General features: G+C 49.4%; 3 non-coding genes across 3 annotated transcripts; 2 read left to right on the top strand and 1 right to left on the bottom strand.

Moving 5' to 3' along the window:
* Window positions 1-5,550: 5,550 nt before the first annotated feature.
* TRNAR-UCG lies at window positions 5,551-5,623 on the top strand. The gene has a single exon. It is a non-coding gene; the product is annotated as a tRNA-Arg (tRNA).
* A 15,960-nt stretch (window positions 5,624-21,583) lies between these two features.
* On the bottom strand, window positions 21,584-21,656 carry TRNAR-UCG. The gene has a single exon. It is a non-coding gene; the product is annotated as a tRNA-Arg (tRNA).
* A 1,586-nt stretch (window positions 21,657-23,242) lies between these two features.
* TRNAR-CCU lies at window positions 23,243-23,315 on the top strand. Its single transcript has one exon. It is a non-coding gene; the product is annotated as a tRNA-Arg (tRNA).
* Window positions 23,316-24,093: the final 778 nt, after the last annotated feature.

The following is a 24,093-nucleotide window of genomic DNA, read 5'->3' as shown; positions in this document are numbered from 1 at the left end:
ATACCGGGCAGGATCTCAGCATGCACCACACACCCAGCCTATGGAATGGGAATGCATCAGAGGATTAAAAGACATTGGGCTGTAGCTTCTAGGAAACCACTGCCAGATCTTTGTCCCCTTTCACACTGGCAGGACTAGGGTGCCCGTCTTAATCTTCCTCTTATATGTATGAGAATATAAATTCCTCATGGTTAATCCGGTTGGTTTTCCCCTGATCCTACTACAATTTAACTTACCTGTTACCAAAGACAAAGTGAGAATAGCTAAGAATGCTTCCCACATCTTTTCCCTTTTCCAAAGGAGGCAAATGGTACAGCTGATGCTACACCTAGTTGCCACTGGCTATCAGCTGAGGTGTAGCTGGTGCTTTGATATTAATCAGTGTAGGGAGGAAGCTTATATAATTGAAGGATTTTTTTTTTATGAAGAATTCAGTGATAATGGTGCAATGCACTCAGCTGGCTCTTGGGATCGGCTTGTCAAATTACCGTTAATAGATTTGATGTATGGTAGAAATAATTTGCTTTAACCCCAAAGTTTCTCCCGCCCCCTGCAAAAAAAAATTATGCAGATAAAAAGGAAGGATTCAGCCTCATAACGCGTAATGCTAAAAGCTTTCGCCCTTTAAGGCCCAAATCTTGTGCATTTTTATGCGTCGGGTTTAAATCTGATGGAACTCCACTGACCTGCCTGTGTTTTCGCTGGAAATTGAGTCACTCTGGCTTTTCACTGGTCTGACAGAGCAGCATTTGGGGCTACACAGCCCAATTAAGATGATCTTTTATCTCTCTGCATTCCTGTCCTCACATGTAGGCTGTTCAGGAGAGGGGGGGGGGTGAGTGACCCTGTGGTAGAAATTCTCCATTTTCTAAACCATCAGTTCTTTCACACATTCACCTCACCCTTAGCTTTTTTACCTTTTGTGGGCTGAGCAGACAATTTCAGCACCTAGACATCATTCCCTAGAACTTCCTAGCCCTAATTACCAGTGAGGGTTTGTCACTTCCCTTTATGTCACTTTTCTTCAATAAACCACCCCCCTCTAACTTCTACATGTCTGCTGTGGTTGACCCCCCTGCCCCCAGGTGACTTTGGCAGGAGCTGGTGAGGCAACAGCAGGATACAGTTTCAGCTCCAAAATCATTTAAGTCCATGGAGTAACATTAGGGGTGATTTGGCCTATGCATTATGTAGCCAATTGGTTCATTGTATCATTTAACTGTGTTATCTATTGTCATGGCAAACTCCTCTGTTAGTCTATATGTAATCAATGTGTGAGAAATAGATTTAGGTTGTAGGTATAGATAGAGATACAAGTAGGATAGCATTATAGGAGTTTGAGACTGACAAGTAGTTAAGAGTAATGAGTACAGGCCCGCTGACGGTGGGGGTGGGGGCAATTGCCCAGAGGCCTGGGCGATTTAAAAGGGCCCGGAAGCCCCTGGCCACTGCCGTGGTAGCCAGGAGTCCCGGGCCCTTTTAAATCGCCCAGGTGGGCCTCAGGGCACCTAAGTATTCGAGACCGCTCCAGGCCCCGTGCTTTTGGGGGGGTGTCCCATGGGTTGGTGTGGGTGGTCCTGGAAGTGACAGATTAGTCACTTCCACCCTGGCTTCCGCCCCCCCTCTGCCCCCCAGGGACGGCCCTGGCCCTGGCCCTGGGGCCCGGAATTTCTGTCGGCGGGCCTGGATGAGTGTGTATTGGGTATATAAGTAAAGCAAGGCTGTAATATTCAAGGCCTACAGGCTAAGGCTTTTAAGAGTTTAGCTTAACCATGCTACGCCTCAGGCTTAAGGAGGCATGATATAAGTAGGTGACCTAAGACAAACCCTGTTCTAGTCAAGTTACAAGATTATGTAAAGAATGTGCCAATAGGTGATGGTCAGGAAAATATGCTACTCTGTACCAGTCTAGACCACAAGGGGACACCTGACTGTAAAGTTCTGCTTTTACTGCCAGTTACCATGGGAACATGTTTACCTAGATACTAATGATAATGTGATGCTAATGAGACTAAGGGAAACAAAGGGGACACCCTATGAAAAGTGGGGCACCTCAAAATGTATGGGGTATGAAAGTACTGAAGATGTAATGGGGTGAAGCTAGCTCTTGTCAAACCAGGAATGGGGGGAGAGAGAGCTGGTTGGCTGGATGGGCTGTAAATCACCCAGAGACAGGTGCGGGTCCTGCAAAGGATCCTGGTTAGGGAAGCCCATTATAAATCTCTTTGGCTTCCAAGCAACAGAGAGTTACAGGTGGGAAGAGCTGGTAATGGAATCTATGCTCTTTGGAGGCATGTCATAGAAGGTATACCTTCTATGACATTCTTTGGACATTCTTTCCAAAGTGTGTCTTGCTGCTTATTGGACAGCTTTGTCGTTGCACTCTGCCACCAGGGAATTGGCCCCTGGTTTTCCATATCTCAGGTAAGTGCCTTAAGAACTAAGGATGGCTGTCTTTTGGCTGTCTTCTGAATGTAACCCTTTGAAAATGCTTGGGAACAAAATGTTCTGAGTTGAACATGTTTTGTTTGCTCTGAAATAAACATTTTTGATTCACTGAAATTTTTCATGACTTTCAGATTTTGAAGAAAACCATTTTATCTTTTGAGCACTGCCAGCCAACTGAAAAGTCAATCACTTGCTGTAAAAACATCACCTAGCTCTAAAGTTGTATGAAGTTAACAAACTACCTTCCTGGTAAGAAAGTTACATGGTTTCTCAGTGCTGGCAGTTTATCCACCTCAGTTCCCTCTGATTAAAGTGCCAGCTGTGTCCTGATGTCCATTCTTCACTGCTGGTCCACTCCCTGCACTGTTTAGGTTCCATACGCTTGGCGCCTTCACAACTGCCCAGCCCTGCTTTACATGGTGCAGCTCTAAAGCACCGCCTTCCTGACCTCAGATTCCCTGCATCCCCAACTTCTGTGCTTTGCAGGCTATGCAAAGCTTAGGAAACCCAAGGTCATGACCCCAGATCCTTCTTATAAAACACACCCTGTCGAAAAGTAAAAAGGTGTGGGAAGAGGAGCTCTTAGGTGTTGTGGAGAGAGAGGCTGGACTGGTAGTTAGCAAGACTTTGCAAAGGTCTCCCTTGCCTGCCATGGTCCCCCTGACTGTCTCTGCATTCTGTGGTTTGTTGTCTGATGTGGAAGATCCTTCCATGCTGAACATGGCTGCTCCTTCACTAGTTTATTATCTAGCAAACAGAGCTGGCTCATATGCCTGTATGTCTGAGGTTCAATTTGATATATGTGTATATATGTAAATATACTGTGTGTGGGGTTTAAGTGCCACAGTGGAGCCAGGCTCTAGGGCAGTCTCTGTAGCATTCCGCCCCCCCTCCAAATCCTCGGTATTTGTAACCCATGGAGCCAAATCCTGCTTCTGTTAGGTCTGGCAAAGCTCCCCAATGGGGGACCCCACCACCAGAATGCCCAAGTCTCTGACCCAGCTGGATCTTGGAGGCTGAACTTCCTCACTCCTCCCAGCTGCAGCAGAGGAGGGGTACAGGTCACCGGGGGTTCCACGGCTTGATCCCTCTTCACGCTGCGTGGCCAGCCCTCCATGGGCTGGGATCGGGATGAGGAGGTGCCCAGCCAGGAGCGTCTTCCCCTGTAGAGGCTGATCTAAAGCAGGGGGAGCTGGGACCAGCCTTTTCTGCTCTTCCCCATGGCCTGGGTCCCTTAGAAAGATGAAACTAGACAAACAGCCCATGCATGGCCAAGGTTAAACTGAGCGCTGCTGGAAAGGAGGGTGAGTCCCAGGAGCACCATAAACTGGAACATCATGGGCAAGATTCCATCCCCCACCTCTGTGAGTCAGTGTAGTAACAACCAAGGCGTGAATTCGGGGGGTTAGGATGGTGCAACCTCACCCAGCAGAATCAAACCTCCTGGGATGCATGTGTTGAATAGCAGCCCCAACACCCCCCCAACAGCTGTGCAGTGAACAAACCCTAAGTCATGGGGCTAAAAGGGTGGATTGGCTTTTGCAGCTTCTGGTTGCCTGGTGCTCAGGTGCTGGAACTAGGGGTGGTGCTGCACCCTCTGGCTTGAAGTTGTTTTCATCATATACAGCAGAGGTTCTCAAACTTTTTTTTTTTTTTCCACAGACCACTGGGAAATTGCTGAGGGTCTCGGCGGACCACTTAATGATCTTTCCAAATGTTGTTTGTACTGTTAGCTAACTATTGTAAAGCACTTTGGATAAAAGCACTATATTAAAAAAAATAAAGTTTTTTGTTCTACAAATAAAAGCACACAACTCATATCTTTATATCAGTAGTCTTACCGTTCTAATGCGATGGATGTGCCCTCTCTCCCCCACCACGGCTCTCCCCGAGCTGGGGCTGGGAAGGAGGGGGGTCTCTCCCCGGCAGCCGCAGCCCTGGAGCTGGGGAAAGTCAACTCTTCCTCTGGCCACCGCAGCCCTGCACATCCCAAATTCCTCCCACCCCCTCTTTTCCCCCCACTTCCCCCCCCACCTACCCCCTATTCCCCCCAAGGCCACCACCTCACTGTACGTGTGTGACTTCTCCAGGGTCCAGGCACCTAATTAGTAGAGCCACACCTGCACGGCTCCACTAATTAGGTGGGTGGCTCTTCATCCTCTCATGTGCAGCCGCCTTAGAGGGAACTATCCGCGGACCACCTGAATGGAGCTCATGGACCCCTGGTGGTCCATGGACCACAGTTTGAGAACCTCTGATCTACAGGAGTCAAGTTTGGTTCAATGGCTCTCAGCACCCCCACTATACACCAGGTCAGGGCTGCTGGAAACATTTGTATCTGCTCCTCTCTCCACTGAGGGACCCCGGTTCCTGCCCACCTCCTTGGCTCTGGGGGCAGAGTGTGGACACGGGCCAGCCGGGTCTGAGCTCTGGGACTCCTGCCAGCCTTGGGTATCCATCCAGGACTCCCAGGGATGTGCGGGGAAGGGAGGGACACAAGGTGATGCGGGATCTGGGGCCACGCGGAGGTGGGATGCACCCGTGTACGTGCCTGCTGTTCCGGGCGGAGGAGAGACAGACTGGGAAGGGAAGGAAAAATCCCTGAAGAGCAGCAGGGAGCGAGCCGCCCGGGTGGAGCGGGCTGGGGACAGCGGCTCTAGGCTAGACTCCCGCACCTGGTCTGTGGCTCTCTCCAGAAGCGATGGTGGCGGCAGAGGATGCTCTTGGCACGGGGGGGGGCAAAGCAGGCCGTCGGACTGGAAGGGACCACAAAGGGCAGCTGACCCCTCCATCCCCCCCCCCCAGCTGTTCGCAGGTCAGGCGCCCCTTCCCCCGGAATGCCCGTGCAAACCAGGCACACGTTGGAGAGGGTATTTTCCCCTCCTCCCACGCTGCACCAGGGCAAAAATGTCTTCCTTGGTCTCCTTGGCAAAGGTGGGCGCTGGGTGAGCATGTGGGTGGGTGACTGGTCCAGCTGCGTGTGCCGGGAGCAGCCCTATCGCTCTGTATTAGCATCTGCAGCGATGCGTAAAACCTCTTCCGAGCAGGAGCCAGGTGACAGGGATGCTCTTTCCTATCATGTGCCAGGAATGTAGTCACGGTGACCGCGTGGCCTAATGGATAAGGCGTCTGACTTCGGATCAGAAGATTGAGGGTTCGAGTCCCTTCGTGGTCGAGTGGCTTTTTTTCTCTCTCAGAACTATGTCCTTCCTTTGCAGAACCAGTCTTTGCCCATGCCAAATTAGCTGCCCACGGAGCTTTAATACAGCCAACCGATCTCAGAGGCTTTCACTAGAAAGCCATACCGAGTTCGTTGACATAAACCGAAGGCTAATCCCAGTGAAGTTTTATACAGGGTCCTAGCTTGAAATACAGAGCCCAAGAGAACAAATAACACACTAATCTTCCTCTGTAACCCACAGATCAGGACTTGCTGATTTCTTCCTTTTCCCCTCTGAAGTTGTTAAAGAAGGATGGACAAGCATTAGTTAGCACGAATGATGGCAAGAAAGGAGACATCAGCTTTAGTTATAATGAAGGAAGATGGTGGGGTGGAGAGAGGACCCCCACTGAGACAGGGGACTGCAAGTAGGGGAAACCTGAGAAGTTTGGGACTGTTGCCAATGAAAACTACATGACTTCTAGTTCTATGCATGTGTTCATCACTAAAGATAAAGGGCTGGCAGTGCATTTGGGTAGACCCACTCTAGCCCAAAAGCTCTACCTTGGGAAAGTCCCATGTGGGGTAGCCAGCTGTCCTGTTTAATTTCTTTGTCACAGTGCCTCAGCCTGTAATGCCTTCATCCCTAAGGAGTATTAATGATCATAGAAAAATATGAAACACACTCTGGCGTGCACTTTTATGAGTCCTCAATAGAGAGCTGAACTTTCACTGTAGCCTGACTACACCAACATGATCCCACTTCAAAAAACCATTTGGAGATCAAATGAGGACCTGGCCAATCTCTGTCAGCCCCAGATATCCGTGAAAACAGCAAGTAAAAAATAAATGTACCTGTTGGGTCAGGGAAGGCAAAGTATGTATCAACACTGAGATGTGTTTCAATGCTGTTTAAAAAAACAAACCACCTGTGCCCTCTGATTTTAGGGATATTTCCATTTATCAGTCCCAGACACTGATTTCCTAATGGACACACAGATTTCTATGTCCCACTTAATAGAATAAAGCACTAAAGATCATGTGAGTCTTGATGCTCCTACAGCACAATTGCTGCCCTCTGAGTGACATTATCTTATGGACTAAGTGTTGGGCTTTCAGACCTGGTGCTGGGTGAGGGATAGTGGGTCAAGAAAGGACTATGTAAACTGGAAACTGGCTTGTGTGTCTTGTCTGTAAAAATCCTTGGACTATGTAAATAGCGGGGTGAAGCAGAGTGTCGTGAGGGAATTGTTAACTTCAGGTCCCCTCCCCATAACCCCCAACAAGACACTTTAAGACGTAAAAACGAAAGGCCACAAAAACAGACCTGTAAAATAAAAACTAGATGAAGCCAGTGGGGCTGACAATGAAGAATAGATGACAGAAGTAGACAGGAAAAAGTAATTTTTAGCAGGAGGCCAGAAACTAGGACTGGATGGCAGAGGGATCACTCAATAACTGCCCTGTTCTGTTCATTCCCTCAGAAGCATCTGGCACTGGCCACTGACGGAAGACAGGATACTGGGCTAAATAGACCATTGGTCTGATCCAGTATGGCCATTCTCGTGTTCTTGGGATAAGCAAAAATGTATTAAGTTGTCATGATTTATGCATGAGAATGTTTTAATTAGGGGGTTTAGAGTACATAGGTGCACAGATGAGGTAACTAGGTAAAAACTGAGTTGTGCAAAATTATGGGACAAGGGATTAAAATATAGGTGATGGACAATAGGAGAGTATAGAAGACCAGAGATTTGAAGAGTTGCCCTGTCCCCAAGAGACTTAACTTGTTCAATGATCTTTCTTGCCTGACCTGCTTTTGCACGTATTCATAGGTGACAACAGCATGGTCTTAAGCCGTACAAAATAAAGGCTAAAATAAACTGTTTAAGCCTAAATTGAAATGGATCTTGTTTTTCACCCTACAGCCCCAATCTTTAGGGGAGGGTTGGAAGGACTGGGTCTACTGAGGCCCCAAAAGTCTGTGTGCAAGTTCTGAGCTGAGGCCTGGTCTACACTACGAGTTTAGGTCGACTTTAGCCGCGTTAAATCGACTTAAGCCTGGACACGTTTACACTACGAAGCCCTTTCTGTCGACTTAAAGGGCCCTTTAAACCGGTTTCCTAACACCACCTCGACAAGGGGATTAGCGATAAAATCGACCTTAGGGGGTCGGAATTGGGTTAGTGTGGACGGAATTCGACATTACTGGCCTCCGGGAGCTATCCCACAGTGCTTCATTGTGACCGCTCTGGACAGCACTCTCATCTCAGATGCACTGGCCAGGTAGACAGGAAAAGCCCCGCGAACGTTTGAATTTCATTTCCTGTTTGCTCAGCGTGGAGAGCACAGGTGACCATGCAGAGCCCATCAGCACAGGTAACCATGATGGAGTCCCAGTCCCAGTCCCAGGATCGCAGAAGAGCTCCAGCCTGGACCGAACGGGAGGTACAGGATCTGATCGCCATCTGGGGAGATGAAGCAGTGCTCGCCGAACTCCGAAACAGTAAAAGAAACGGCAAAACATTAGAAAAGATCTCCAAGGCCATGAAGGACAGAGGCCATAACAGGGACGCGCGGCAGTGCCGCGTGAAAATTAAGGAGCTAAGGCAAGCCTACCACAAAGTCAGAGACGCAAACGGAAGGTCCGGGGCAGAGCTGCAAACATGCCGCTACTACGCGAAGCTGCATGCCATTCTAGGGGGTGCAGCCACCACTAGCCCAAGCGTGTTCTATGAGTCCCTCTCTGCAAACGGGGAAGCGGGTTCGGCGGACGAGGAAGATGAGGATGGAGAGAACATAGATAGCTCACAGCAGCAAGGAAGCGGAGAAACCAGTTACCCCAACAGCCAGGATATGTTTGTCACCCTGGACCTGGAAACAGTAACCCCCGAACTGACCCAAGACCCTGAGGGCACACAAGGGGACCTCTGGTGAGTGTACCTTTGTAAATATTACACATGGTTTAAAAACAAGCGTGTTTAATGATTAATGATTAATTTGCCCTGGCAATCGCGGCCAGTACAACTACTGGAAAAGTCTGTTAACGTGTATGGGGATGGAGCGGAAATCCTCCAGGGACATCTCCAGAAAGCTCTCCTTCATGTACTCCCAAAGCCTTTGCAAAAGGTTTCTGGGGAGGGCTGCCTTATCCCGTCCGCCATGGTAGGACACTTTACCACGCCAGGCCAGTAGCACGTAGTCTGGAATCATTGCATAACAAAGCATGGCAGCGTATGGTCCCGGTGTTTGCTGGCATGCAGACAACATCCATTCCTTATCGCTCTTTGTTATCCTCAGGAGAGTGATATCATTCACGGTCACCTGGTTAAAATGGGGCAATTTTATTAAGGGGACATTCAGAGGTGCCCCTTCCTGGTCTGCTGGACAGAAATATTCCCCGCTGTTAACCACGCGGTGGGGGGGAGGGGTGAAGTGACCATCCCAGAGAATTGGGTGTGAGGGGGAGGGGAGTTAGGTGGGTTTGTGCTGCATGTTAAACCTGAAATCGCAGCCCCTCCTTTTACATTGCAAACCCATTTTAAATGGCACGGGTGCTTGGTATGGGAAATGAGGGCAGAACTGTTTGAAACCATCCCCACATGTTAAGAAGGTTAAAAAAGCCCAAAGACTATATGTCTTACCATGGCTGCCTGCAAGCTGAAATCTGTGTCCTGGCACTGCGTGAGTGATCTCTCACACCAAACCAGGAGACTCTCAATATAAGAGGAAAAATGCGACCTTGTAACGAAAGCACATGTGCTGTGTGATGTTGTGAACAGCAAAATCTAACGTGAAAGAGTCTACCCATTGTTCTCTAAAATGTATCTTTTTAACAACCTCTCCCTTCTCCACCAGCTGCAAATCTTACTCCTTCGCAGAGGCTAGTGAATATTCGAAGAAGGAAGCGAAGGACGCGTGACGAAATGTTTACTGAACTTCAGACTGCCTCCCACGCTGACAGAGCACAGCTGAATGCGTGGAGGCAGTCAATGACTGATTTTAAAAAAGCCCAATATGAGCGAGAGGAGAGGTGGCGTGCTGAAGATGAGAAGTTGCGTGCTGAAACGCGGGCTGAAGAGGAGAGGTGGCGTCAACTTGTAATCAGAAAGCAAGAGTCGATGCTCCGGCTGCTGGAGCATCAAAGTGATATGCTCCTGCGTATGGTTGAGCTGCAGGAAAGGCAGCAGGAGCAGAGACCGCCGCTACAGCCCCTGTGTAACCAGCAGCCCTCCTCCCCAAGTCCCATTGCCTCCTCACCCAGACGCCCAAGAACACGGTGAGGGGGCCTTCGGCCACCCACTCACTCCACCCTAGATGATTTCCAGTGCAATAAGTTTTAAAGTTTTAAATTGCAGTGTGTCCTTTTCCTTCCCTCCTCCCCCACCCATCCCGGGCTACCTTTCCAATTATCCCCCTAGTTGTGTGCTGAATTAATAAAGAATGCATGAATGTGAAGCAACAATGACTTTATTGCCTCTGCAAGTGGTGCTCGAAGGGGGGAGGGTAGTAGGGGAGGGTGGGGTGGTTGGTTTGCAGGGAAGTAGAGTTAACAGGGTGGTGGGGGAGGGGCAGAGGGTTCATCAAGGAGCAACAAACAGAAGTTTCACTCCGTAGCCTGGCCAGTCACAAAACTGGTTTTCAACGCTTCTCTGATGCGCACCGCGCCCTGCTGTGCTCCTCTAACCGCCCTGGTGTCTGGCTGCGCGTAATCAGCGGCCAGGCGATTTGCCTCAACCTCCCACCCCGCCATAAATGTCTCCCCCTTACTTTCACATATATTGTGGAGCGCACAGCAAGTAGCAATAACAATGGGGAGATTCTTTTCGCTAAGGTCTGAGCGAGTCAGTAAGCTGCGCCAGCGCGCTTTTAAACGGCCAAATGCACATTCCACCACCATTCTGCACTTGCTCAGCCTGTAGTTGAACAGGTCCTGACTACTGTCCAGGCTGCCTGTGTACGGCTTCATGAGCCATGGCATTAAGGGGTAGGCTGGGTCCCCAAGGATCACGATAGGCATTTCAACATCCCCAATGGTTATTTTCTGGTCCGGGAAGAAAGTCCCTTCCTCCAGCTTTCGAAACAGAAGAGACTGCCTGAAGACGCGAGCATCATGTACCCTTCCCGGCCAGCCCACGTTGATGTCGGTGAAACGTCCCTTGTGATCCACCAGGGCTTGCAGCAGCATTGAAAAGTACCCCTTGCGGTTTATGTAGTCGGCGGCTTGGTGCGCCGGTGCCAAGATAGGGATATGGGTTCCGTCTATCGCCCCACCACAGTTTGGGAATCCCATTGCAGCAAAGCCATCCACTATGGTCTGCACGTTTCCCAGAGTCACTACCCTTGATATCACCAGGTCTCTCATTGCCCTGGCAACTTGGATCACAGCAGCCCCCACAGTAGATTTGCCCACTCTAAATTGATTCCCGACTGACCGGTAGCTGTCTGGCGTTGCAAGCTTCCACAGGGCTATCGCCACTCGCTTCTCCACTGTGAGGGCTGCTCTCATCCTGGTATTCTGGCGCTTCAGGGCAGGGGAAAGCAAGTCACAAAGTTCCATGAAAGTGCCCTTACGCATGCGAAAGTTTCGCAGCCACTGGGCATCGTCCCAGACCTGCAACACGATGCGGTCCCACCACTCTGTGCTTGTTTCCCGGGCCCAGAAACGGCGGTCCACGGCATGAACCTGCCCCAGTAACACCAGGATTTCCACATTGCTGGGGCCTGTGCCTTGTGAGAGGTCCATGTCAATTTCCTCATCACTATCGTCGCCGCGCTGCAATCGCCTCCTTCTCAGCTGGTCCTGGTTTGGCTTTGGCATGTCCAGGAGGCTCTGCATGTTTTCCAGGACAATGCGCGTGGTGTTCATAGTGCTCATAATTGCCGCGGTGATCTGAGCGGGCTCCATGATCCCAGTGCTAGCTATGGCGTCTGGTCTGAAAAAAGGCGCGAAAGTAGTATCTGACGGACCAGGGGAAGGGAGGGAGGGAGAGAGGGAGGGGTGAGTGACGACATGGCGTACAGGTACAGGGAATTAAAATCAAGAAAGGTGGCTTTGCATCAGGGAGAAACACAAACAACTGTCACACAGAATGCCCCCCCCCCCAAAGATTGAACTCAAAAGCCAGGGTTTAACAGGAGGGAGGGGGGAAGCAAATGAATACAGAATAAATCTATTTTTTACATCTTAAGACGACGGTGCAGCATGACTGATAGCCCTCGGCATTTTCTAGGTGCTTGGCAGCAAATACTGGGCGCTTGGCAGTAAGCCTTCAGGTCTATTGCACGATCTGATGCCCAGTATGACAACGATGGATACCAGTCGTAATATACTATCTACTGCCCAAAAGGCAAGGGGTTGCTGCTGTGTAGCAATGTTGCCCCATCCTGCGCATAATACGTCTGATAACCATCATCATCAAGGCAAGGGGGCTGGTGCAATGCAGCCCCACGGCTGCCAGCCCCATGTCTGCCAGCACCCAGATAGCCCTCGGCCTCTTCTGGGTGCTTAGCAGACAATATTGGGCACTTGGCAGAAAATAGCATACTACGACTGATAACCATCATTGTCTGCCCGGGTGCTCATGATCGACAGCCACTGCAGTATGATGACGACGGTTACCAGTCGTAATATACCATCTTCTACCAAAAGGCAAGGGGCTGGTGCAATGCAGCCCTACGGCTGCCAGCCCCACAGCTGCCAGCACCCAGATCGCCAATGAAGGCTACCAGTCATGCTGCACTGTCTACCGCCAAAAGGCAGTAAGCTGCTGCTGCTGTTTAGCAATGCAGTCCCACGTTTGCCGGCACCCGGAAGAGATATGGTGACGGTGAGCTGAGCTGAGCGGGCTCAATGCTTGGCGTGGTATGTTGTCTGCACAGGTAACCCAGGTAAAAAGGCGCGAATTTATTGTCTGCCGTTGCTGTGACGGCGGGGGAGGGGCCTGACGCAATGTACCCAGAACCCCTCGCGGCACTGCTTTGCATCATCCGGGCATTGCGATCTCAACCCATAATTCCAATGGGCGCCGGAGGCTCCGGGAACTGTGGGATAGGTACCATAGTGCAATGCGCCGGAAGTCGACGCTAGCCTCGGTACTGTGGACGCGGTCCGCCGACTTCATGCACTTAGAGCATTTTAGGTGGGGACACACACAATCGGCTGCATACAACCGGTTTCTATAAAACCGGCTTCTATAAATCCGACCTAATTCTGTAGTGTAGACATAGCCTGAGACTGTCATGGACTTATGTCCATAGAAGAGACCTCTCTTTGTGGGGTGTGAAAGGACTGCTCCCACGCAACACCTTTCCCAAAGCATCCCACATTTCAGTTGGTGTGACACTATATCCCATATTCTTCATAGTAATATTATGATATGAGTATGTAGGGTGACCAGATGTCTCAATTTTATAGGGACAGTCCCAATTTTTGGGTCTTTTTCTTATATAGGCTCCTATTACCCACCACCCCCTGTCCCGATTTTTCATATTTGCTGTCTGGTCACCCTATGAATATGGCATAATCATGATGTATTTCATGCAAGATAAGGTATGTGAGATATCATTGAAAAAGTTATGATTTACTGAATATGTTGATCTTATTTGTATGCTTGGATCATTTTTGTATCTGAAGTTAGGAATATTGACTGTGTATCTGTATTTCATGTAGTTATTCCTGGGCAACACCCACTAAGCAAAAAGCTCTCAGTCTAAATGACTGGCTGGCAAGGGCCCATGCAAGTTGGATGGCCCATCAGGGGAACACTTGGCTATGAATGGACCGTGGAAGACACCCATCTACATCTAATGGGCTTTCCTGTAAACATTCTAACTAAAGTATGGGTAATAGCCTCTGCTATGACTAAGCGAAGCAGCCATGGGCATGTGACTTGCCCATGTGACTCTACAGGAACATGTGACCAGGTCACCTGGTGCTGGACTCCATCTTGGGATGTCAGTGCTTTTCCACAGGCTGGCGTGGGACCCAAGCTTGGAGACAAAGGGTTCCCACCCTATGCAAAAGCTATTTAAGGCAGGGGAGTGACATAATCATGGTTCTTCACTGACTCCCCATCCAAAGAGACTCCTGGAAACAGAGGAGGCTCTATGTTTTTTGCCACCCCAAGCACGGCAGTCAGGCGGCCTTTGGTGGCACGCCTGCGGGCGGTCCGCTGGTCACGCGGATTCGGCAGCGTTTCTGATCTGCCGGTCCCGCACCTTCGGCATACCCACCACCAAATTGCCGCCGAAGCCGCCGGACCGGCGGACCTCCCACAGGCATGCCGCCGAAGGCGACCTGACTACTGCCCTCATGGCGACCGGCACACCGCCCCCCCCGCGGCTTGCCGCCCCAGGCATGCACTTGCTGCATTGGTGCCTGGAGCCGCCCCTGCCTGGAAACACCTGAGAAACAAAGACCGAACTGGGCGGGGGGAAATGCTGGACCCAGGCTAGAGGGATTTTTAGCCTGTGAAAGGAACACCTGGGGTTTTTAAGCTGTAAGCAAGTGGAGACTGCTTGCTTCATCATTTAGGATGAGAATTTGCTACTCGTGTCCAATCTCTTTAGTATAGTAAGCTTAGTTTGCATATTTTGTTTGTTTGCTAGGTAATCTGCTTTGATCTGTTAGCTTTTAAGTGATTATAAGGGATAGCAATCTTTTATAGTTAATAAACTTATTTTTGCTTTGTCTAAAACCAGTGTGTGGGTGTCATAACTTGGGCCAGAAAGCTGTTGCATAGCCTTCTCCACATTGAGGGAGGTGGCAAATTGCATAAGCATACGCTGTACAGATCTCTGTGCAGTGCAAGATGGTATAATTTGGGGTTTACACTCCAGAGGGGGGTGCATGCCTTAGGAACTGGGAGGTGCCTTAGCTGTGCCATCCCAGGCAGGGGCTGATTAAGGAACCTGTGTGTATGTAACTGCAGCTGGGTGTGTCCCTACTCGTATGTGTGCTGGAGCCTGGGAGAGGGCTTGGCAGGCTAGTCACAACAGTACAATGTATAGGGAGCCCAGGCTGGTGGGTCAGGGGGGCTCAGTGGTACCCCAGTTCCAGGTGGCACCCCAGGGGAACCTGTCACAATTGGCTCTATAGAGATCATTAAAACTGATGGTGTTGAGGAACTTCCTGTTTTGTTTTAGTTGTTTTCAACGTAAAGCAGAGGTGCACATCTCTTGTTTATTTCTTCTCCATTTAACTTCAGTCACAACTGGATAGAAATTTCCCTCCTAACCAAAGTCGACCTGCTGGCACAATTACAGAGGGGAGGCTGGGTACTGGATTGCAACTGGATTTTGCTTGCTGGACTTGTGTTAGCCAAACAGATTGTCGATACAATTTGTCGAGGTGATTCCTCCCATTCTTCATGCTTCTGAGTCTCTTCTACGTAGGAGAGTTTATAGTACTGCTGGGATTTTCCTCCTCCCAATCCATGCTGACTTTAAAATGGTCACAGATGTATGGGTGAAAGCATAACTCAACAGATTAACAAAATCTCACATGGAAGGAGCTTTCATTTAAAAGCTTGCTTTGTTACTTCTCTCGTTTTTTTTGTGACATTGGCGGACCAGATGTCAGCTCATGCCAAGGCCCCTAACCCTCACTGAACACTGGCACATGCATAGCTGGAAACCAGTCTGGCTAACCTGTGTGTTAGTATTGGTAAAAGAGATATGAGTGTTATAAGAATATGTTTAGTGTTTGAAGTTCTTGTAGGGTGCTGCACATGTTAATCTTACTTAACATCAGTTCCCCATGTTATAAGGTTATATTAAGTGTCTGCGTTGTAAACCTCTGGAACTATTTAATGCTTCTTCCCTGTTTCAGTTACTGGCTTTCTTTCAGAAGGTGTTAGGTCCTACACACAAGAAGGCCCATTGAAACCAAATGATCCATTGTGAAACATCAAAAGACAGACTTTGTGCTGGTGGAGAAGCAATTAACACCTATGACCAGGAGATGTGCACAAGGCCTCCTCCCATCAGTTTGAATAAAAATCCCTGGAAAGAAGGAACTGTATCCATATGCTGCTTGGACTTCCCGGAGAGGGCAGGACTTCAAACAAAGCATAAGCAAGGGATCCCTCGCTGTTTAGCTTGGGTTTGCCCCAGGGGCGAACACAGGAATTGAAATGTGACAACTTTTGGAGAGGTATGTTCTGTGCCCCTGCCGTGGCCCCAGGAATGAAGGAGCTCTGGGCCTCTGCAGATTATTGGGGGGACAAGGCCTGCCCCTGCTTGCCCCCTCCCCCGTGGACACCCCAGGCTAAAGGATCTATAGAGCTTGCATATTACAGCAGTTTTCTGTCACCTTTTGGAACCCAAGACTAACTAATTTGTGTGTGCATGTGTATGTTTACCTGCTTTAACCTTGTAAATAACTCATTTCTTTTTCCTAGTTAATACATCTTCAGTTAGTTTGTGATAGGATTGGCTACAAGTGTTCTCTTGGGTGAGAGATCTAGGGTGCACTTTGTGACAGGTTCCCCCTGGGTTCCTGCCTGGAACTGGGGTATCACTGAGCCCCCCACCCTGACCTACCAGCCTGAGTTTCCACTCACACAGTACTACTGCCAAGCCCCCTTCCAGACTCCAGCACACACACAGGTAGGGACACACCCAGCTGTAGTTACATACACACAGGTTTTTTAACCAGCCCCTGCATAGGAAGGCACAGCTAAGGCACTACCCTGTTCCTAAGGCATGCACCCTCCTCTGGAGTGGAAACCCCAAATTATACCATCTTGCACAGCACAGAGAACTGTACAGCGTAAGCTCCTGAAATTCGCCCTCTCCCTCAATGCGGAGACAGAAATGCCATAGCTTTCTGCCCCAAGCTATGACTCCCACACACCAGTTTTAGATAAAGCAAAAATAAGTTTATTAACTACAAAAGATAAATTTTAAGTGATTATAAGGAGGGATAGCTCAGTGGTTTGAGCATTGGACTGCTAAACTCAGTGTTGTGAGTTCAATCCTTGAGGGGCCATTTAGGGATCTGGGGCAAAAATCTGTCTGGGGATTGGTCCTGCTTTGAGCAGGGGGTTAGACTAGATGAGGTCCCTTCTAACCCTGATATTCTATGATCTAGTTTATATTCATTTGTTCCTGTGTACCTAGCAAATAAACAAAACATGCAAACTAAGCTTAATATACTACATAGGTTAGATATGAATGGCAAATTCTCACCCTAAATGACAATGATGCAAGCAATCTGCAGATTCTTAAGGCGCAAGCTGCACTGGCTTGCAGCTTAGAAACCCCAGATGTTTCATTCACAGGCTAAAAATCCCTCTAGCCTGGGTCCAACACTTCCCCCCAATTCAGTCCTTGTTCCTCAGGTGTTTCCAAGAGTCTCTTTGGGTGGGGAATCAGTGAAGAACCACAATGATGTCACTCTCCAGCCTTAAATAGCTTTTGCATAGGGCGGGAACCCTTTGTCTCCAAGCTTGGTTCCCACGCTAGCCAGTGGGGGGAAAAATGGTAGTCTAAGCTGGAGTCCAGTACCAGGTGACCTGGTCACATGTTCCTGTAGAGTCACACGGGCAAGTCACATGCCCATGGCTGCTTTGCTTAGTCATAGCACAGGCCATTATCCATACTTTAATTAGAACGTTTACAGGAAAGCCCATTAGATGTAGATGGGTGTTTTCCACAGTCCATTGTGAGCTAAATGTTCCCCTGGTGGGCCATCCAACTTGAATGGGGCCTTCCCAGTCTGTCATTTAGACCAGTGGTTTTCAAACTCTGGGTCGCAACCCAGTACTGAGTCGCAGAATGTAAGGCACTGGGTCGTGGCAGTGCCACCCGGGGGGGGGGGGAAGTGGGGCAATTTGCCCCAGGCCCTGGGCCCCACAGGGGCCCCCACGAGAATATAATATTCTATAGTATTGCAACTTTTTTTTAGGGAAAGGGCCCCCAAAATTGCTTTGCCACAGGCCCCCTGAATCCTCTGGGCAGCCGTGGGTCAGGGTGGCTCTGGTCAGCACCACTGACTGGGCTGTTAAAAGTCCTGTTGGTGGTGCTGCCCGGCTAAGGCAGGCTGGTCCCTACCTGTTCTGAAACCATGCTGTGCCCTGGAAGCGGCCGGCTCCTAGGCAGGAGGGCCACAGGACTCTATGCACTGCCCTTGCCCAGAGTACCAACTATGAGCTGGGGTGGGGGCGGTGCCTGCAGGCAAAAGCATTGCAGAGCCTCTTGCATGCCTCCAACTAGGAGCCGGACCTGCTGCTGGCTGCTTCCGGGCCGCCGTGCGGTCCGCGATGCCACAAGAGGCAGGAAGCCTGCCTGAGCACCCCAGCTGCGCCGCTGACTAGGAGCCGCCCGAGGTAAGCCCACACCCCAATTCCCAGCCCTGAGCCATCCCCAAACCTGGAGCCCCTTCACCCAAAACCCCTCATCCCTCGCCCCAACCCAGAGCCTGCACCCCCAGCCCAGAGCCCTGACTCCCTCCCACACCCCAACGCCCTGCCTTAGCCCAGAGCTCCCTCCCTCACCCTGAACCCCTCATTCCTGGCCCCACCCTGCAGCCCTCACCCCCGCACTCCATACCTCTGCCCTAGCCCTGAGCCCCTCCAATCTCCTCATCCCCAGCATCATTGCGTCACGGGCATCAACAATTTTCTTCAACTGGGTTTCCAGAAAAAAAGTTTGAAAACCACTGATTTAGACTGAGAGCCTTTTGCCTAGTGGGTATTGCCCAGGAATAACTACAGGAAATACAGATACAGTCAATATTCCCAACTTCAGATACAAAAATGACACATGCATACAAATAGGTTAATCATATTCAGTAAATCATAACTTTTCCAAAGACACCTTACATGCCGTATCTTGCATAAAATACATTATGATTATGTCATAATCATATCATAATATCTCGGTGAAGAATACTGGGTGCAATGTCACAATGATAGGATTGGCTACAAGTGTTCTCTTAGGTGAGAGATCTAGGGTGCACTTGACCTGGGGTGAGTGATTGGTTCTTTGGGACTGGGAGTAACCTGACTATGGTTGGGTGTGGGGTGTTGTGTGTGTAAGGGACCATCTATCACAAGGGTTCTCAAACTTCATTGCACCACAACCCACTCCTGACTACAAAAAAATATTACATGACCCCAAGAGGGGGGACTGAAACCTGAGCCTGCCCTAGCTCCGCTGCCCTGGGCAGGAGGGCCAAAGCCCGAGCCCCATGGCCCCTGGGAGGGGAGCAAAGCTGAAGTATTTTATCAACTACAATTGGTTAATACCATAGTAAAAACATCCCTGATTGGTTAATAATTAAATCACAGTGTTTTAATATCATGTGTTGCACAAAGCCACTTGCAGCTCAAGAACCACCGGCTGAGTAGCAGTGTGTTAATGTCTTCCAGCTTTACAACACCTCCATTTTATCTCTGCCCTTCTTCCCAATAGAATTGACCATGTTGACACCGTGAATGACTTATCTCCCAGACAGAAAGAAGAAGAATGGGAGGGGGGGAGGGAGAAGAGGGGGTCATGCGGAGTTGGGAATGGGGGCACGCACGCAGCCCCTAACAAAGGGGAAGGGAGAATGGTGGACCTTGGTATGGGGAGAGGGGGCACACACAACCACCTAGCATGGAGGAAAGGTGGTGCAATGTGGCATGCAAACCCCACCCGAGGCAGGAAAGAGTTAATTGGGTACTGGAGATGCAATCAACCTGCTCTGCAACACCAGGGAGGTATTAAAGAGGAGAGGCGAGCACAGCTCTGTTGCTAAGAGGCAGGCTGGGTGAGCAGGTGTAGGGTGGGTGTTCATGGTGGCTGGGTCTAGGGAGACTGTTGGTGGTCAGGTATCCTGGAGGAAAGGGAAGAGTTGGTTTCTTTATGCTTGTTGCCTGGTGGGTGGGTACCCTGGAAGGGGTAGGGCTGTCAGAGGCCCAGCTGGAGCGTGGAGCAGCGGAGGACCCACAAAGTTGGAGTGGCTGCTGTGCTGCTTGATGCTGTGAGGGGGTGCTCTGGTAAGGCTGTGCTAATCCAGGTGGGAATGGGGGTTGGGGGGGCAGACAGAGCACCTGGCATGGGGGGAGAATGGGGGACATGGGAGTGGGTGGAGGGGGGAGATGGAGGATTCTGGTGAGGTGATGAGAAGGAGGTGCACACAGAGCCCCTCTCAGGGGGACCCTAGGAGGGGGGAGTAATAGGGGCACACATAGCTATGGGGAGCAGGGTCACAAACAACCCGTGGTGGTGGTAGAAGACTGAAGGACCCTGATATGGGGGAGGGGAGTACACCCACAATCCCTGCAAGGAGGGAATTGTGGGGCTTACAGGAAGTCCCTGAAATAGAAGGCGATGGGAGGGTGGCACACAGGGTTTGTGGGGGGAATGGAGGGATACATCAGGGTCTCTGTGTGTGCAATGATCTCTGCCTACAGAAGCTATGAAGTGTGTGACCACTGACCCTTCCCCCAATAATATTAAGTTTTGTGTGTGTCTATCTGTCGTGCTCAGCCTTTACATGAAAAAATGTTTGCTTTAAAAGTGAGAAGGGATGTAACTTTCAAAAATCACGTGCAGTGCCTCAAGAGAGTTACAAGTAAAGTCCTCATAGCTGGATCTCCAATCTCCCTGAATGAGGTGGCTAGTGATTTAATTCTGTTGAAAGACTCTATTACTTAATATGAAAGAAATGCCAATAAAATGGAACATATAAAATAAATAGAGGATAGCTTATCCCTGTAGGACAGATGAGATCACTCACTGACTACATCTACTACATCTTGGTCTGTAGTAAATAAAAAGTATTCTTAGTTTTTCAAATTGTTTTATTTATTGTTCCTGGAAACAATAAATAGGTTAAAAGATGCCTTAAATATATTTCAATTAAAATGTGCTCTAACTAAAATGATAATATATAGAGGTTTAAAACACTTTTTTTTTTTTTTTTTTTTTTTACAATTATGAAAGCAACATTTCACCCTAGAGATGAGACTTGAACCCCTAATCCTTAGGTTAGGAAGCTATTGCCTGTATTAGGCCACTAGAACCAGGCAAAAAGGAGTCTGCCTTATTTGTCACTTGATTCCTCGTATTGCTCTGAAGTATAGTTGCGTGAAGATTTTTGTTCCTTCAAGTCCCTTTTCTGCCTCTTGTTGACACTAAGCCCTGTTAGTCCCCTTCTACTGCAAGCAGCTTTTTATCTTCTGCTTTTTCCAAATGCATCTGCAAGAGTCTTCACTCCATTCGTTTTAGTACCAAGCAACTCGTTTCATACCAGAGTGCCAGTGACTCAGGAGCTAGACAGCATATCTCTTTCCCACACCTAGCTCACAAGAACAATATCAGCACTGTTCTTATTTGGACACTTTCACTACAGAAAGTGAATCACCCAGAGAGTAACAAGCTCATTTCTTTGTGAGCGTTTAACTCTGGGTGGGCATTTGGACACAAGCCCTTTTGATTATACACAGCCCGGCTGGGCATGATCACTTGTGTGCCTAGGTGCGTAGCACATCTGTGTACGCATTCTCTGTCCTGAAGCTTCCTTGTCACATTACTTCCTTGTACATTCATTTGTAGCAAGGCAATGCCTATCATCTCTTGTTTTTCCCCCTTATCTTCCTCCCGACCTTTCTATAGAGATGCCAAGCTGACACCATGCACTTGTCCCAAATGCATAGGGTTAAATTAGAGCTATAATAATAGGACCTATTTCTCACGCATAGGGATCAATTCTGAATGGGTAGAGGAGGGCAGGATGGTTATGTCTGTGGTGTGGTCTGGGAGCTAAGCTCTGCTTTCCCTACTCTTGTGGGGAAGCTGCTTTCGCAGCCTGGCATGGAGGGGCCCAAGTGTGTGCAACTACTTCCTGACAAATCACTCTTCAAAACAATCTCCATGGCCTTCCCTCTAGAGACAGTCTCTTTAACATACTCCTCCTTATTTTTCCATTGAACACTTTGATCTTTTTATGCTGGTTGGAAATTACCTCCATTAAAAGAAAATCGACCACGAAGGGACTCGAACCCTCAATCTTCTGATCCGAAGTCAGACGCCTTATCCATTAGGCCACGCGGTCACATTAAGTGATGTAAGAGCAGTGGTGAAGACAACATGTATCATAGTCAGCAGTGATTAGTTGTCACCTTTATTAAAGCTCATTGGAGGTAAGAGCAGAGGAGTTTCACGTTATAAGAATAATGCAATTAGGGTGACCAGACAGCAAGTATGAAAAATCGGGACGGGGCTGGGGGGTAATAGGAGCCTATATAAGACAAAGCCCTAGATATTGGGACTGTCCCTATAAAATGGGGACATCTGGTCACCCTAAATGCAATGCTAGCGAGGGAAGCTCACAATACCTTTTGCATCTCTTCTGCATTTGTACTGGGTGTGGGAAAATTCTCATCTGAGCCTTTTAAAAATGTATTGGCCATAATAATAATTAATTAAACCCCAACCCTGTTTTTAAGTTTTATTTCTTGTTCTAGGCAAACCCTCGTTTTCTTTCAAATATTATTTCAGTTCATGTAGCTTTCTAATCAAAATAGCGAGGTACATCCTAACGTAGGCTGCTCACGGCTGTTGTCGGAATTGAAGGACTAATTTTCCTGGTGTGACTGTAAAAGCGATTGTCCAGGGTGGTGCCAGTCCCCTGACTTCTTATGAGTCAAAGATCACTCTAAGAAACTGATGTATAAAAATGTTATCATTGCCCCTGATGAGCTGTGACAACATTTTTCTTTAAAGGAGGGGAAAAAATGAAACGGGAGCTTGTCGAAAGTGATCGTTGTGCCTACAACTGGCTGGTGCTTTCAACAAAGCGGCCTCATTGCTTCTTGTTGTCCTGGAGCTTGGCAGGGACACGTGGTAAGCCGGGGAATTAATTGCACACCTGAGCGCTAAGCTGCTCGCTGACGCGAGATTCGAACCCTTGACACCGGCTGTTCTACACTAGGAAGCTTTTTCCTCCAGGCCACCGGCTCACAGCGGTAACGACCCCAGCGCTGTGGTAACTAGTATGTTACGCGAAGAGCTGCAGCTCTGTGTGTGTGTGGCTGGGGGGAGGGGAGCAGCCCCGTGCCCGCCCCTCCCCGTGCCCTCAGGGCCCAGCAGCGGCTCTTTACCGGCCTGTCCCTGTGTTTGCAAGGGGACGTCACGCTACTTCTTGCAGGAGTTTGACGTGATAGTGACATCAGCCCTCAGGGGCTCGTCCCACCTCACCCCACCTCCTCTGCCCGGTGCCCGCGTTGGGGCGGACAAGGCGGAGGGTCCCTGCAAGGGACCGGGGGGGGGGGAGTCAGAAGCATTTAGGGCAATTTCACTAAGCAGTGTGAGGGAGGGGACACACACACACACACACACACACACACACACACACACACACACACACACACACACACACACACACACTCTGGAGCAGGCGCTGTGATAACTGTGCTTAGGGAACAAGGCAGGGGAAGGAGGAAAGCTGTTGCCCCCTGGAATACGTTACTGATTTCAGGAGGCGCGGCGGGACGGGGAGAGCCACATGAGATTAGGCTGGAGGCTGTTGCAGGGGTTCATGGAGGACAAATCCAATGTCTTGGCAGTAGAATAGAAAGGAGAAATAAAGTTCGGCCACCACAGAGTTAAGGAACAGTGTGAGACGCTTCTTCTTATAGAGCCCCAGTGGCCTAATGGATAAGGCACTGGCCTCCTAAGCCAGGGATTGTGGGTTCGAGTCCCATCTGGGGTGAAAAACTTTTTTCCTCCCCTTTTTAAAAGTAAGCCGTATCTCCATCTCTAGGTGGTGTCTAAACTCCATTACTGGCTACAAATTTGAATGGCACAGCATTGTCCTCTTTGGTGCTCTCCAGTTTTCTCAACAGATAAAAGGTAAACCAACCAGGGACTGTGGAGCTGTGTAATCAGTTCCTGGCTGACTGATTGCCCTTTTCCAGCACAACATAGTCTGATGCCAATCGCTGTGTTTATGTATTACAAACACATCATTAAAGCCCTCTAGGTTTTTGGGGTTTTTTTTGCTAATCCCATCTGGTGTGAATTTTTGCTCTTGCTAGGAAAATAGCTCTATTCAGCAGCAACCTTCCATCTTAAAATATTTTTCATGCAGGTGAGTTTTAGTTTAACCTCAGCTCTCATTTTTCTCTGCAGTGGGGGTGAAAGAAGGAACCAGATCCTCCCTTCATTGAGGGGTCAGGGGAAAAGGAACCCCGCCATGCTTCATGGAGGCAGGGAAGATTCATGGAGTGGGGGGGCACAGAGGCTGGCTGTGCCTTGAAGGTGTTCAGGGATTTGGGTGTCCTAGACAGGAGCATGCACGCTGTTGAGGTCTCACGGGGACCATGGTTGCTACAGGAAAGCCTGCGAGTTGCACCGCAAGCAGGGCCGGCTCCAGGCACCAGCTTAACAAGCAGGTGCATGGGGCGGCCAAGGGAGAGGGGCGGCATGTGCGGCAACTCGGGGGCGGCAGGTCCCTCACTCCCTCTAGGAGCGAAGGACCTGCCGCCGAA

The sequence above is a fragment of the Terrapene carolina genome, unplaced genomic scaffold, assembly GCF_002925995.2.
Source record: "Terrapene carolina triunguis isolate 2854851 unplaced genomic scaffold, T_m_triunguis-2.0 Scaffold192, whole genome shotgun sequence".
NCBI lineage: Eukaryota > Metazoa > Chordata > Testudines > Emydidae > Terrapene > Terrapene triunguis.
This window is presented reverse-complemented; position numbering and strand designations above follow the sequence as displayed.